This window comes from Oncorhynchus mykiss, chromosome 4 (assembly GCF_057628025.1).
Source record: "Oncorhynchus mykiss isolate SJ-2025 chromosome 4, ASM5762802v1, whole genome shotgun sequence".
Lineage (NCBI taxonomy): Eukaryota > Metazoa > Chordata > Actinopteri > Salmoniformes > Salmonidae > Oncorhynchus > Oncorhynchus mykiss.
This window is the reverse complement of record NC_143025.1, coordinates 84,450,018-84,464,409: the sequence shown is the minus strand read 5'-3', so window position 1 is coordinate 84,464,409 and position 14,392 is coordinate 84,450,018. Positions and strand designations below refer to the sequence as shown.

The 14,392-nt window shown below is 43.3% G+C and overlaps 1 protein-coding gene across 1 annotated transcript in view; it reads right to left on the bottom strand.

Annotated features, from left to right (window-relative positions):
* Window positions 1-10,443, bottom strand: part of LOC110521089 (alpha-(1,6)-fucosyltransferase) — a 168,454-nt gene extending 158,011 nt beyond the window's left edge. Inside the window, exon 1 of the mRNA XM_036976164.2 lies at window positions 9,972-10,443. The gene's annotated coding sequence lies outside the window, so the exon portion shown is untranslated. The remainder of the gene's footprint in view (window positions 1-9,971) is intronic.
* Window positions 10,444-14,392: the final 3,949 nt, after the last annotated feature.

Here is a 14,392-nt window from a genome sequence, read left to right as displayed (position 1 = left end):
AAATAACACAAATGGAATCCTGTAGTAACCAAAAAGTTTTAAACTATTTGAGCTTCTTCAAAGGAGCGACCCTTTCATTGATGACAGCTCTTGGCATTCCCAACCAGCTTCCTGGAATGCATTTCAATTAACAGGTGTGCCTTGTTAAAAGTTAACTTGTGGAATTTCTTTCCTTCTTAATGCGTTTGAGCCAATCAGCTGTGTTGTGACAAGGTAGGGTTGTTATACAGAAGATAGCCCTTTTTGGTAAAATTTTACGGCAAGAACAGCTCAAATAAGCAAAGAGAAACGACAGTCCACCATTACTTTACGACATTAAGGTCAGTCAATATAAGAAGAAGAAAATAAGAAGAAGATACTCTCTTGGGCCAAGAAACACAACATTAGACCAGTGAAAATCTATCCAAATTTGAGATCTTTGGTTTCAACCGCCGTGTCTTTGTAAGACGCAGCATAGGTAAATGGATGATCTCCGCATGTGTGGTTCCCACCGTGAAGCATGGAGGAGGAGGTGTGATGGTGTGGGGGTGTTTTGCTGGTGACAATTTGTTTAGAATTCAAGGCACACTAAACCAGCATGGCTACCACAGCATTCTGCAGCGATACAGCATCCCATCTGGTTTGTGCTTAGTGGGACTATCATTTGTTTTTCAACAGCACAATGACCCAACACACCTCCAGGCTGTGTAAGGGCTATGTGACCAAGAAGGAAAGTTGTGGAGTGCTGCATCAGATGACCTGGCCTCCACAATCACCCGACTTCAACCCAATTGAGATGCTTTGGGATGAGTTGAACCGCAGAGTGAAGGAAAAGTGGAGGAAAAGTGCTCAGCATATGTGGAAACTCATTCAAGCATTTCAGATGAAGCTGGTTGAGAGAATGACATGCTTGTGCAAAGCTGTCATCAAGAAAAAGGATGGCTACTTTGAAGAATCTCAAATATAGAATATATTTTGATTTGTTTTACACTTTTTTGGTTACTACATGATTCCATATGTGTTCTTTCATCATTTTGATGTCTTCACTATTATTCTACAATGTTGAAAATAGTACAAAATTAAGAAAAACGCTGGAATAAGTAGGTGTTTCCAAACTTTTGACTGGTACTGTACACAAACACTTAAATTCACACATGCACACATAGGGAAGTACGAAGGCACACACACACACGCAGTCAGAAAATAGGATTATATTTTTAAAGAGTTTTAAAAATAGTTGTCAGAGCAGAAAAGCAGCACTTCCTGTTGTCTACAGCATGGCTCTATTGACTGCATTAGTGGAATTGGGAAGCAATACACAGCTGGGAGTATAAACAATGCTAACATCCTGCCTTGCCTGGCGGCATTACTGAAGCTACCAGTGATGCTCTCTCGCCCTCTCAGGGCCTTTATTTGTGTAACACGAGGCATGTAAACTGGGAACTCTATTCAGCTCTCATGTCATCCCTCCAGTGTTGATAAAGGAATCTAGGCTAAGATATCTGGGCAAACAGTGGTATGTAAAACGGATGTATACTTAGCCTATATCAAGGCAATAAACATTGAGTCAAACACGGCATACACTCCAAAAGAGTTCTTCGGCTGTCCCCATAGAATAACCCTTTTTGATTCCATGTAGACCCTCTGTGCAAAGGGTTTTACATGGAACTCAAATGGGTTCTACCTGGAATCGAAAGGAGTTCTTCAAACTACATAATCCTTTTAGGTTCTAGATAGCACTTATTTTTCTGTAGTGTAATCGGCACTATGATGCTTGAAATGAACAAAGTATCTTGGTGTGCTAAGAACAAGGTACCAGTTTAGTTAAGTTCTACAGAGGCAGTGCGACCCACCTGTTTTGAGTCCCACATTTTTAGAAAAATAAAAAAAAATGGAATAAATAATAAGAATACAATTGGGGGGGGCTTGCCTGTTTTGCATGATATTTTTTGGCATTAATACGTGTCAAATATCAGTTTGTAAACAATGTAAAAAAAATTATATACATATATATATATATATAATTGAGTTAATAAAGCCCGTTACAAACACTTTTTTGTTTTCTTGAGTAAGGCAGCTCCAAAATGCAGGTGTTTCGGCCTAGCTCAGTGCTTTCTGTGGTGGTGGGGCAAGCCAGCAGAAAATATGGAGCGTTGCACCATGATTGGACACTACGTTACCGCCAAGTCTAAGGGTAGACCTCGAAAATTCTAGCCCTTTGGGTGTTGCCATAGAGTTACTTTATAAGTGCCCATCCAAGAAGGCTCAAGGTCATTGGCCACAGATAAAATGACATCAAATCATGTTATATCTACAGTAGCTTTGATTGGAATGATCATGTCAACATCATACTTTCAAAATCTTAGTCATCATCATCAGTCATCATCATGAATCAAGTCAACAATCTACTGGCAAATCCTTTTAAATCCTTGTCATATGAAGATAAATAATTAAGAGAAATTACAGATAAAATGTATCGGTGCTAATCAGCCATTGGACATAATTACACAAGTTGAAAATCACAAATTCAACAATGAGTGGTTTGGAAGGAATTAGTGACAGTGGCTGTGTTGTTCCAAATCCGAGATTCAGGGGCTCTTTTCCAAGTTTAAAATTATAAACATTCAACATTGACCATGCTGTCAATGAAGCATGATTTGTGCTGAGCTCCAAACAACTGTTAAGTCAGAACTGTAAAAACTTGACTTCAGTGAGTTCAAGACAACGGGAAAGTAGGGAATAAACGAGCTCCGACTGGGAAAATACGTTTTGAACAGTCATCCAACTCGGAATTGCAAATTGAAGATCAATGACGTCATCATGATTTGACCTTGTTTTTTTCAGAGTTCCCAGTTGTTTTAAAAGCACATTAAATCCAGAGAATGCCAGACTTTAATGACTAAATTTGCCCACGAAGGACCGCCGCACCACGTTCCTGTTCAAGTGAGCACAGAACAACAATGTGAGTCCAAAAATGTATTGTATGTATGTAATATGCCAGGGAGATAATGTGTACTGTACCTAAGAAAGTAATACTGAGTGTATGTCATGTAGTAAGATGTTAGTAGACCATGTGCCTCACCCAAATCATTTGGTCTATTTACCCCTCTATTTGCCTACTGTTCTGAGTTGGTGGTGCACATGTAGCCTATAACCTGTTTTAGAGGAATGTAATCATTGAATATTGTAAGAGCTTTCATTGTCCGCTTATATGCCCCCTTTATTTATCCTACGGTTCTAAATTAGTGTACGGGGAGAACACTGTAAGAACGGCCCATTCTGAATTCTGTCACTGTACATTTCAAAAGTGCTGAACAAATAGTTACATTGACTACGTCTGTCCTAGCTCGCTCATTAATGTCTTAATCAAAATTACGGATTGCCTCTTATCCACTTGTCGTCCCATTATGCCATAGTTTGTACTTCTCAACTGTCAGTAGAAACCACATTTGTTTAAGAAAGTCAGCCATATCAGCTATGTTTTTTTAAAGGAAGTAAATGAGGCTGAATGAACTGTTTCGCTGCCAGACAAGGCTCTGCTGATAGCCAGGTGTAGCAGTGGTAAGGTGTTGGGACAGCTGTTGGGACAGCTTTGTGTAGGCCGTTGGTCACCTTTATAGTGCAGTTAAATGTACTGTTTAGTGTTGTGTTGTGGCTTTGCTGGCATGCATCCCACTTTTTTTTTTTGCCCCACCAAGATTTACATAAAATCGCCACTGTATAGAGGACAGGCAGGCTTGTAGACAGGCTCGGCAACAAACGGAGGAAACAATCTAACTGATGTTTGAAGAGAAATCTTCTTAGCTGAAGCAAGGTGGCTCAGAAAGCAATGTAAGGCACAGGGACAAAACTACCTGTTAGGAAAAAAACAACTGTGAGCCTCGAAGATCATCGTTCCTGGTCATTTGATCCAGATTGTGTGACTGTGGACTATTGAAAGCCCATCTAACCTCATGCCACCAAATCTAACCTCTTGCCACCAAATCTAACCTCTTGCCACCAAATCTAACCTCTTGCCACCAAATCTAACCTCTTGCCACCAAATCTAACCTCATGCCACCCCATTTAACATCATGCCAACCCATTTAACATCATGCCACTCCATCTACACTCATGCCACCCCATCTACTCTCAAGACACCCCATCTACTCTCAAGCAACCCCACCTACCCTCATACTACTAACATAACCTCATGCCACCACATCTAACCTCATGCCACCCGAACTAACCTCATGCCACTCCATCTAACCTCATGCCACCTGAACTAACCTCATGCCACCCGAACTAACCTCATGCCACTCCATCTAACCTCATGCCACCAAACCTAACCTCATGCCACCAAATCTAACCTCATGCCACCAAATCTAACCTCATGCCACCCCATTTAACATCATGCCACTCCATCTACACTCATGCCACCCCATCTACTCTCAAGACACCCCATCTACTCTCAAGCAACCCCATCTACCCTCATACTACTAAATCTAACCTCATGCAACCCCATCTAACCTCATGCCACCCGAACTAATCTCATGCCACCTGAACTAACCTCATGCCACTCCATCTAACCTCATGCCACCTGAACTAACCTCATGCCACCCAAACTAATCTCATGCCACCCCATCTAACCTCATGCCACCAAATCTATGCTCATGCCACTCCATCTACCCTCATGCCACCCCATCTAACCTCATGCCACCCCATCTAACCTCATGCCACCCCATCTAACCTCATGCCACCACATCTAACCTCATGCCACTCCATCTACCCTCATGCCACCCCATCTAACCTCATGCCACCCCCATCTAACCTCATGCCACTGCATTTACCCTCATGCCACCCCATCTAACCTCATGCCACCCCCATCTAACCTCATGCCACTGCATCTACCCTCATGCCACCCCATCTACCCTCATGCCACCCCCATCTAACCTCATGCCACCCCATCTACCCTCATGCCACCCCATCTACCCTCTTGCCACCCCATCTACCCTCATGCCACCCCACCTAACCTTATGCCACCCCATCTACCCTCATGCCACCCCATCTACCCTCATGCCACCCCATCTAACCTTATGCCACCCCATCTAACCTTATGCCACCCCATCTACCCTCATGCCACCCCATCTAACATTATGCCACCCCATCTACCCTCATGCCACCCCATCTAACCTCAGTGATTAGTCTCAAAATGAAAATAGACAGAAAGTGGAATGAAGCTATGGATGAGAGGATTAAAGTCTGAATTACAAACCGAAGAGAGCGAGAGCGAGAGAGAAGAAGAGAGAGTTTCTATTCCATCAAAAATAGGTTTGTTTTTACAAAATTATAAAGATAGAACAGCAATGTATATAATTGATAATGGTGTTATTAAACACTTTATTAAAACATGTATTAGACTACACTCATTTTACAACTTCATCAGTAGGCCTGTAAATCCAAAAGCCAATGTTTATCCTGGCTGCGGAGAACAAATGAGAGCCATTGTCTATTGAAGCCCAATAATAGGCCTATCTCAAGACTGGCCTCAATATGGTGCTCCCGCCTGCGTGCCAGGGATAACGGACTGATAATAATGACAGTATCTGTTACCACAATATATGTCTGTTTACTTATTCAGTGAGGGATTTAGGCTACTTACCCAATCAATTTGCTTCCATTTGCGAAGCTTCACTGTATTAGATAAGCATTAATGATGTCCAAAGGGCAGAGGCGTCGAGGTTCGCTGTCCTCTCCACAGAGGGACCATTTCATCATCTTAACTGCCTAGTGTTGCTACAAATCTTATTGTTCAAAATAGTCAAGCTAACAAATGGTTTAGGTAGGCCTATATGGTTGAGTAACTAATATAAAGGCATGGGCAGCATCCCTTTTAATTGCTTGAGTAACTGTTATAAAATGCACATTTGTGCCTAGATTGAAATAGATTGAAATGTTGTGTGTCTAGTAAAATAAAGAATGTATGTTCCCTAGCAATGAAATAAATCATGTAGACTACAGCTGATTGAGAGAATATGAGCGAGAGGAAAATAAAGACCCTTCGTAGTCGGTTGACTTCATGATGGGATGTGTAGGCTATAGCCCCAGAGACCCTTCCCAGTTGGCTTCATGATGGCATGTGTATAGCCCCAAAGACCCTTCCCAGTTGACTTCATGATGGGATGTGTAGGCTATAGCCCCAGAGACCCTTCCCAGTTGACTTCATGATGGGATGTGTAGGCTATAGCCCCAGAGACCCTTGCCAGTTGGCTTCATGATGGGATATGTAGGCTATAGCATCAGAGACCCTTCCCAGTTGACTTCATGATGGGATGTGTAGGCTATAGCATCAGAGACCCTTCCCAGTTGACTTCATGATGGGATGTGTAGGCTATAGCCTCAGAGACCCTTCCCAGTTGGCTCCATGATGGGATGTGTAGGCTATAGCCTCAGAGACCCTTCCCAGTTGGCTCCATGATGGGATGTGTAGGCTATAGCCCCAGAGACCCTTCCCAGTTGGCTTCATGATGGGATGTGTAGGCTATAGCCCCAGAGACCCTTCCCAGTTGGCTTCATGATGGGATATGTAGGCTATAGCCTCAGAGACCCTTCCCAGTTGGCTTCATGATGGGATGTGTAGGCTATAGCCCCAGAGACCCTTCCCAGTTGGCTTCATGATGGGAGATGTAGGCTATAGCATCAGAGACCCTTCCCAGTTGGCTCCATGATGGGATATGTAGGCTATAGCCCCAGAGACCCTTCCCAGTTGGCTCCATGATGGGATGTGTAGGCTATAGCCCCAGAGACCCTTCCCAGTTGGCTTCATGATGGGATATGTAGGCTATAGCCCCAGAGACCCTTCCCAGTTGGCTTCATGATGGGATATGTAGGCTATAGCATCAGAGACCCTTCCCAGTTGGCTTCATGATGGGATGTGTAGGCTATAGCCTCAGAGACCCTTCCCAGTTGACTTCATGATGGGATGTGTATAGCCCCAGAGACCCTTCCCAGTTGGCTCCATGGTGGGATGTGTAGGCTATAGCGTCAGAGACCCTTCCCAGTTGGCTTCATGATGGGATGTGTAGGCTATAGCCTCAGAGACCCTTCCCAGTTGACTCCATGATGGGATGTGTAGGCTATAGCCCCAGAGACCCTTCCCAGTTGGCTTCATGATGGGATGTGTAGGCTATAGCATCAGAGACCCTTCCCAGTTGACTTCATGATGGCATGTGTAGGCTATAGCCCCAGAGACCCTTCCCAGTTGGCTTCATGATGGGATGTGTAGGCTATAGCCCCAGAGACCCTTCCCAGTTGGCTCCATGATGGGATGTGTAGGCTATAGCCCCAGAGACCCTTCCCAGTTGGCTTCATGATGGGATATGTAGGCTATAGCCCCAGAGACCCTTCCCAGTTGGCTTCATGATGGGATATGTAGGCTATAGCATCAGAGACCCTTCCCAGTTGGCTTCATGATGGGATGTGTAGGCTATAGCCTCAGAGACCCTTCCCAGTTGACTTCATGATGGGATGTGTATAGCCCCAGAGACCCTTCCCAGTTGGCTCCATGATGGGATGTGTAGGCTATAGCATCAGAGACCCTTCCCAGTTGGCTTCATGATGGGATGTGTAGGCTATAGCCTCAGAGACCCTTCCCAGTTGACTCCATGATGGGATGTGTAGGCTATAGCCTCAGAGACCCTTCCCAGTTGACTTCATGATGGCATGTGTAGGCTATAGCCTCAGAGACCCTTCCCAGTTGACTTCATGATGGGATGTGTAGGCTATAGCCTCAGAGACCCTTCCCAGTTGGCTTCATGATGGGATGTGTAGGCTATAGCCTCAGAGACCCTTCCCAGTTGGCTTCATGATGGGATGTGTAGGCTATAGCCTCAGAGACCCTTCCCAGTTGGCTCCATGATGGGATGTGTAGGCTATAGCCCCAGAGACCCTTCCCAGTTGGCTTCATGATGGGATGTGTAGGCTATAGCATCAGAGACCCTTCCCAGTTGGCTTCATGATGGGATGTGTATAGCTCCAAGGCCCCTAGTTGAGTGACGTGCTACATAATGAATGATACAATGTAACAGAATAGTGTGCTCCAACCCTACTCTTTAGTCCATGTCAACTGAGATCGATCAATAGACTATTGAATTATGATGTTGCTTGTGAATGCATCCGTAACCACAAAATGAACCCAAACTCAAGTTAGCAAAACAACAGCAACATGACATCTAAACCATGTGCATGTTCAGAGAGAATGTGAGTATATACAAGGCTGGATCTGAATGGGAATTAAACTGAGTCAGAATCCGGTGTGCAGCTCAAGGCTCTCAGTCTTTCTAGGGCTGTGTTGCGGTGTCTTGAATGATCACACAATATGAAGTATGGGCCGCTCGTTATTCTCGTGTCGCATCACATGCAGATCCAAGCTTCTCAGTGAGCAAAACTGGTTGAAAGAGGTATTTTCAACATCTTGTGCTCATATGGATGGCTGGGTTGAAGAATCACCTTTTCCAGCCTGGTCTCATAGACCAGACGTCAAATTAGTATGATACATTCCATTTGGCATGGGTACATAATACAGACGGTTACTTATGGCAAAAAAAGTAAATAAGAGTTTGGTTGGGGTGGATGGGTAGGCGTAAAATGCGAACGTCTAGTAACTCAAAGGTTGTGTGTTCTAATCTTATCACGGACAACTATAGCATTTGAGGACATTTGCAACTTTTCTTCTACTTTGAACCTTCTTAGCATGTTAGCTAACCCTTCCCCTAACTCTAACCCTAGCTTAACCCTTGAACCTATAACACCTAACCTTAACCCTAAAAATTTGCCAGCTAGTTAACTTTAGTGTTAGTCACCTAGCCCACGTTAGCCACAACAAATTTGAAATCATAACATATCATATGTTTGCAAATTTATAACATATTGTAAATTTAGCAAATTCGTAACATATTGTACATTTTGCAAATTTGTATTCATCATACAATTTGTAATTCATAATGTATCACGCGAAATGGATCATGGACAATCACAAATTAATATATACCATACTAAATGGTGTGCCTCAGATTTATGTACAGAATATTACGAAATGCTCTGAGACCAGGTTGACTCTTCCCTTGACACCTTAGGCTAGCCGAACCACTGTCTGTCATCAACCAATAATAACCCGACGAGCCCGTGCCCTGTCTGTCTAGTTGTGCGTCTAACGCGTACACGGAAGATGTGCGTCCAACGTAATTTCTGATGTTAATTAGGGTAACTATTATGATTGCGCTACGGCATCAGCAGCATTCACTCCTCCAACAACAGGGTTTGTCCATTCAGTAGAATATCGCCGTCATATAAATATGACCATGTCATGTATCAATAACATTTCTCTCACGTTTTCAGGGGTGAGGTCAGAAGCTGATATGAGAGCACTTAACTTTGTATTTACGCCTCTAAACCAGTGTTCATCTGTGTGCAGCTAAGAGTTTCCCTGACAACATCACAATAGTGCAAACATCAGCAGCGTATGAGCAACAACACATCTGCAGCTGGTCTCCGAACGTTAACATTCTCACATCTGAAATGCCTCACAATTTATTATGTGCATGTCAGATATAGGCTACCCTGCTACCCTACCCTGTTAGTCAATTCAATGGATACTTTCCACGATACATTGTACGATACACTGTAGCCTAAAGTGGATTTCTGCTTTAGACATGCACTCTCTTTCGTGCACCTGGCATGCGACGTTTTTGAACACAGATCGTATGGAAACAACTGTTTGCTTAGGCTACTCGGAGCAGGACCTAACACAGCACACACGGCCAGAACGGTGTTAAAGGGACCAGCCATTCCAACCATGACCGCTACTCTGTCACCATGAACTCAAGAGCAGACGCGACACAGTCAACAGGCCAGGCAAGGATGGACTGGAATAATATGGACCGAGCCCGGAGCTCACCTCACTACGGTTTCACCATGCACGGAGACCGCCAGCCCAGAAGAGAAAAACCACGTACCTTCACTTGACACACCAGGCTTCCGCGGGATCCGAGCGATGGGGCCTGACGAAGTTAGAGTCTGACGCAGTGGCAATGTTTTGGTCCAAAATCGGGTGGAAAAGGCTGCGGCGGAAACAGGACCTGGAGAAGGCTGAGGTCGGAATAGTCACTGCTGCGTGTGGCTCCCGTCGGAGGAGACTCGAATTGACTATAAACTGCAGTGCGCATGTATGCCCATGTCAGATTGCTGTTCTGGAGCCGCACTGATAGTTGGCCCTGTGGCACCGATTATTGGGTTCATGTCCCCTCCGCGGCTACTCGCCCGCAGTTTGACAATCTGCTACCTTGTGCCATTGCATCAGCGTCGGGGAGAGAGAGAGGTATGGCCGTCACCTAGCCTATATAAGCACTCCGAGACGAGAAAGCGGCCATGGCACTTTTGGTCACGGTGCACTAAACGCATGGGCTCTTCCGCGGCACGGCAGGCCGTAATGTCAATTTGCCCACTTTTAATTTTTTGACATTGCACATGCCATCGTTTTAAGTGCTAAACATGTATGTTGTGTAAAATGAAAGAGCGCTGGCAAGAGCTAATCCATTTACAGTCCCGGCTACCAGGCTGGCCAGGGTCAATGCAATTAATTATTCCTTCACACAGCTATAAAGCACGGCCATAAAACGTGGACATATTCATACTCCGCCATGTCCTTGCATGGACAGTGGCCTAGTCACTGTCTACCCTCTCATCTCCATCTCAGTTCCTAGAGTGGGGTCAGCTCAATCAATTACTTTTTATTGATATGGGCAATCAGTTTCCCAATCAGATATGTGTGCCGAATCAGCAAATGTTCCGAATCAGTAACACTATAATGACTGAGGGTTTAAGATAATAAAAAGCACTGGGGAAAACTGACCCAAGATCAGCGTCTAGGAGCAACTTCACTCTACTCCACTCCCCAGTGCAACATATCCACTCACTTGCCCCTGCACCTAAAACTATTAGGACCATACTAAGGGTTCAGTTCTAGACGAAATAGCCTCAGATTTAAAACGACTAAGACCTGTTATATATGGCATCACTCAATACAGACCATTTAATAATACATGCTGTGGCTGAGCGATTTTATAGACATAACATTCTAAAATCACGCAAGACACGTGGTAGAGATTATGTTAAAACAGCGTTCGTCTATAAAGGAGTGAGAGGGCCAACTTTGATCATTTATTCAATGGTCAGGATTGCCACTGGCTTTACTTACAGAGTAGTGTCACCCAGTGTCCAGAAGGCAATACTGCACCATCTGATTCCAATTGCCCATTTGAGATAGACAGCCCAGCAATATCCCCAGACAACTAACGTGGTTACTTTGTCTCAAGTGTCATGAGTGTATAATGTCCGCTGGTAGAGCTAATGTAAGTGAATAAACTAACAGTGCCGTTTCAGCACAACATAATCGTTGTTCCTGAAGTTCAACTGCACATGGCGACGGTCTCAGACGCAGCCTCTTATTATAGTGCTGTAAGAAGCCTAGAAGTTTAGCAGAGAAGGCTCCCCTAATATTATTTAGGATATTCTGTGACGTTATATTGACTTCAACAATATAGTAATTTAACAAAAATAGTTGTTTCTCTGAATCTGCATTAACTTACAAGTATAGTATTTTAGCTTCATTACATCATATTGATGTTACTAAATACCTCACCTGGTCATTAATATTTATTTGTTTTGTCCTTCATTTCGTTTTATTCTGATTTATTCCCCTTTCAAGATTCCTCTAAAAAGCAATCTTAAGAGACTGGTGTAATATTGCAACTCAGGTCATATTTGTAATGGAAAGGTGTGTCTACATGGTCTGTATTAACCTAGGTCATTGAGGTCACATAGGTCAGAGGATACAGAGAGGTGAAAGGTCATTCACAGACCATGATGCAAAGGGGATTATTGTACTGTACCCTAGACTTTTTCTAGTACATATACAGTCAATGAACTAAGCAACCAGACATAGCTGGTATCTGGTTCATATACAGTCAGTGAACTAAGCAGACCAGACCAGCTGGTATCTGGTTCATATACAGTCAGTGAACTAAGCAGACCAGACCAGCTGGTATCTGGTTCATATACAGTCAGTGAACTAAGCAGACCAGACCAGCTGGTATCTGGTTCATATACAGTCAGTTAACTAAGCAGACCAGACCAGCTGGTATCTGGTTCATATACAGTCAGTGAACTAAGCAGACCAGACCAGCTGGTATCTGGTTCATATACAGTCAGTGAACTAAGCAGACCAGACCAGCTGGTATCTGGTTCATATACAGTCAGTGAACTAAGCAGACCAGACCAGCTGGTATCTGGTTCATATACAGTCAGTGAACTAAGCAGACCAGACCAGCTGGTATCTGGTTCATATACAGTCAGTGAACTAAGCAGACCAGACCAGCTGGTATCTGGTTCATATACAGTCAGTGAACTAAGCAGACCAGACCAGCTGGTATCTGGTTCATATACAGTCAGTGAACTAAGCAGACCAGACCAGCTGGTATCTGGTTCATATACAGTCAGTGACCTAAGCAGACCAGACCAGCTGGTATCTGGTTCATATACAGTCAGTGAACTAAGCAGACCAGACCAGCTGGTATCTGGTTCATATACAGTCAGTGAACTAAGCAGACCAGACCCAGCTGGCATCGCATTGGTACCCATGGGAGAGACACCAGGCACCACAGGCTAAAATTACATTTTTGCATCTACTTATCAATTTGGTTGTATTTTGGGCCATTAATATCACCTAATTTGCACATTTTAATAAAATATTTCAGAAAAATTGTAATACAAAAAAGTATTATATTTGTGTCTACATTCTACTAGGAAAAAAGTTGATTGAGATGGGATTCATTGACAAACAATTACCCTATTGGGGTGTGGTGCCTGGCCATAAGCAGACTGGAACAGTCTTGTGTCATCTTCATTTATCCACCATCTTTGACTGTACAATAGTACTCTCTGTTTCCACCAGATGTCAGTGCTGTTCCTTTTAAAGAGCTTCTGAGAGTTGAGACTGATCTTTCTGCAATCTCCTACACTGTCCTCTCATTTATCCTCTTTCTGTTCATCATCCTCATCATCACCATCATCATCATTATCTTCTTCACAGTTACCATCATCACCCTCATCCTGATTATTGTCGTGCTTAGTTAAATTAGAAAGTCATTATTGCAATGACATTGCACTTATGGTGTTAGCTAGTAATTATTGTAATAGCAGTGGCAGTAATGGTGCTAGCTAGTAATTATTGTAATAGCAGTGGCACTAAGAGTGCTAGCTAGTAATTATTGTAATATCAGTGGCACTAATGGTGCTAGCTACGAATGATTTGAATAGCAGTGGCACTAATGGTGCTAGCTAGTAATTATTGTAATGACAGTGGCACAAATAGTGCTAGCTAGTAATTATTGTAATGACAGTGGCACTAATAGTTCTAGCTAGTAATTATTGTAATGACAGTGGCACTAATAGTTCTAGCTAGTAATTATTGTAATAGTAGTGGCACTAATGGTGCTAGCTAGAAATTATTGTAATAGCAGTGGCACTAATGGTGCTAGCTAGGAATGATTTGAATAGCAGTGGCACTAATGGTGCTAGCTAGTAATTATTGTAATAGCAGTGGCACTAATGGTGCTAGCTAGAAATTATTGTAATAGCAGTGGCACTAATGGTGCTAGCTAGGAATGATTTGAATAGCAGTGGCACTAATGGTGCTAGCTAGTAATTATTGTAATGACAGTGGCACTAATAGTGCTAGCTACAGTAGCAAAGAGATTGGAGGTCAAAGGTACTGTGGTGTGATATTGGAAATATTGTAGTTTGACACCCCAAATTGTTTTGACTGCTGGGAACTTTTGTAAATGAAGCTTCTCCACTGGCATAACACAGTATCTCTGGAACCCCCAACAGCTGTCCTGTATAGCCTATCTGAACCTGCATGACATGAGCCATCGTTGTGCTCTGGATAGAAGTTGTCTGTAAAACCAGTCTATTAATGCCAAATAATACCGTCAGTCCACCCTCAAAACACTAGCTTACTAGGGATTGTTTCATTATTCAGTGTAGCCTACTACTTATAACTATATAGAGTTATAAAAAAAATACACATCACATAGCCTAACAATGAGGAAAATCCTTAGCTTAAGTATACATTTAGCTACTATTTATTGTTGAACTCAGTAGGTTTTGACTGGCTAAATGTCTTCACAAATGGGCTGCAATCAAAGTAAATGAAATGAAATCCAACTTGAGAGACTCCCCTGGTCCTCTGAACTCATCCTGAGTCATTGTGCATTATATGTCCATCGCGCTGCACACAATTTAAACTAAGTCTTGAATGATGCACGACAAGATATACCAGAGATAAGGGACTGTTCACATTGCAACCACTCAACTG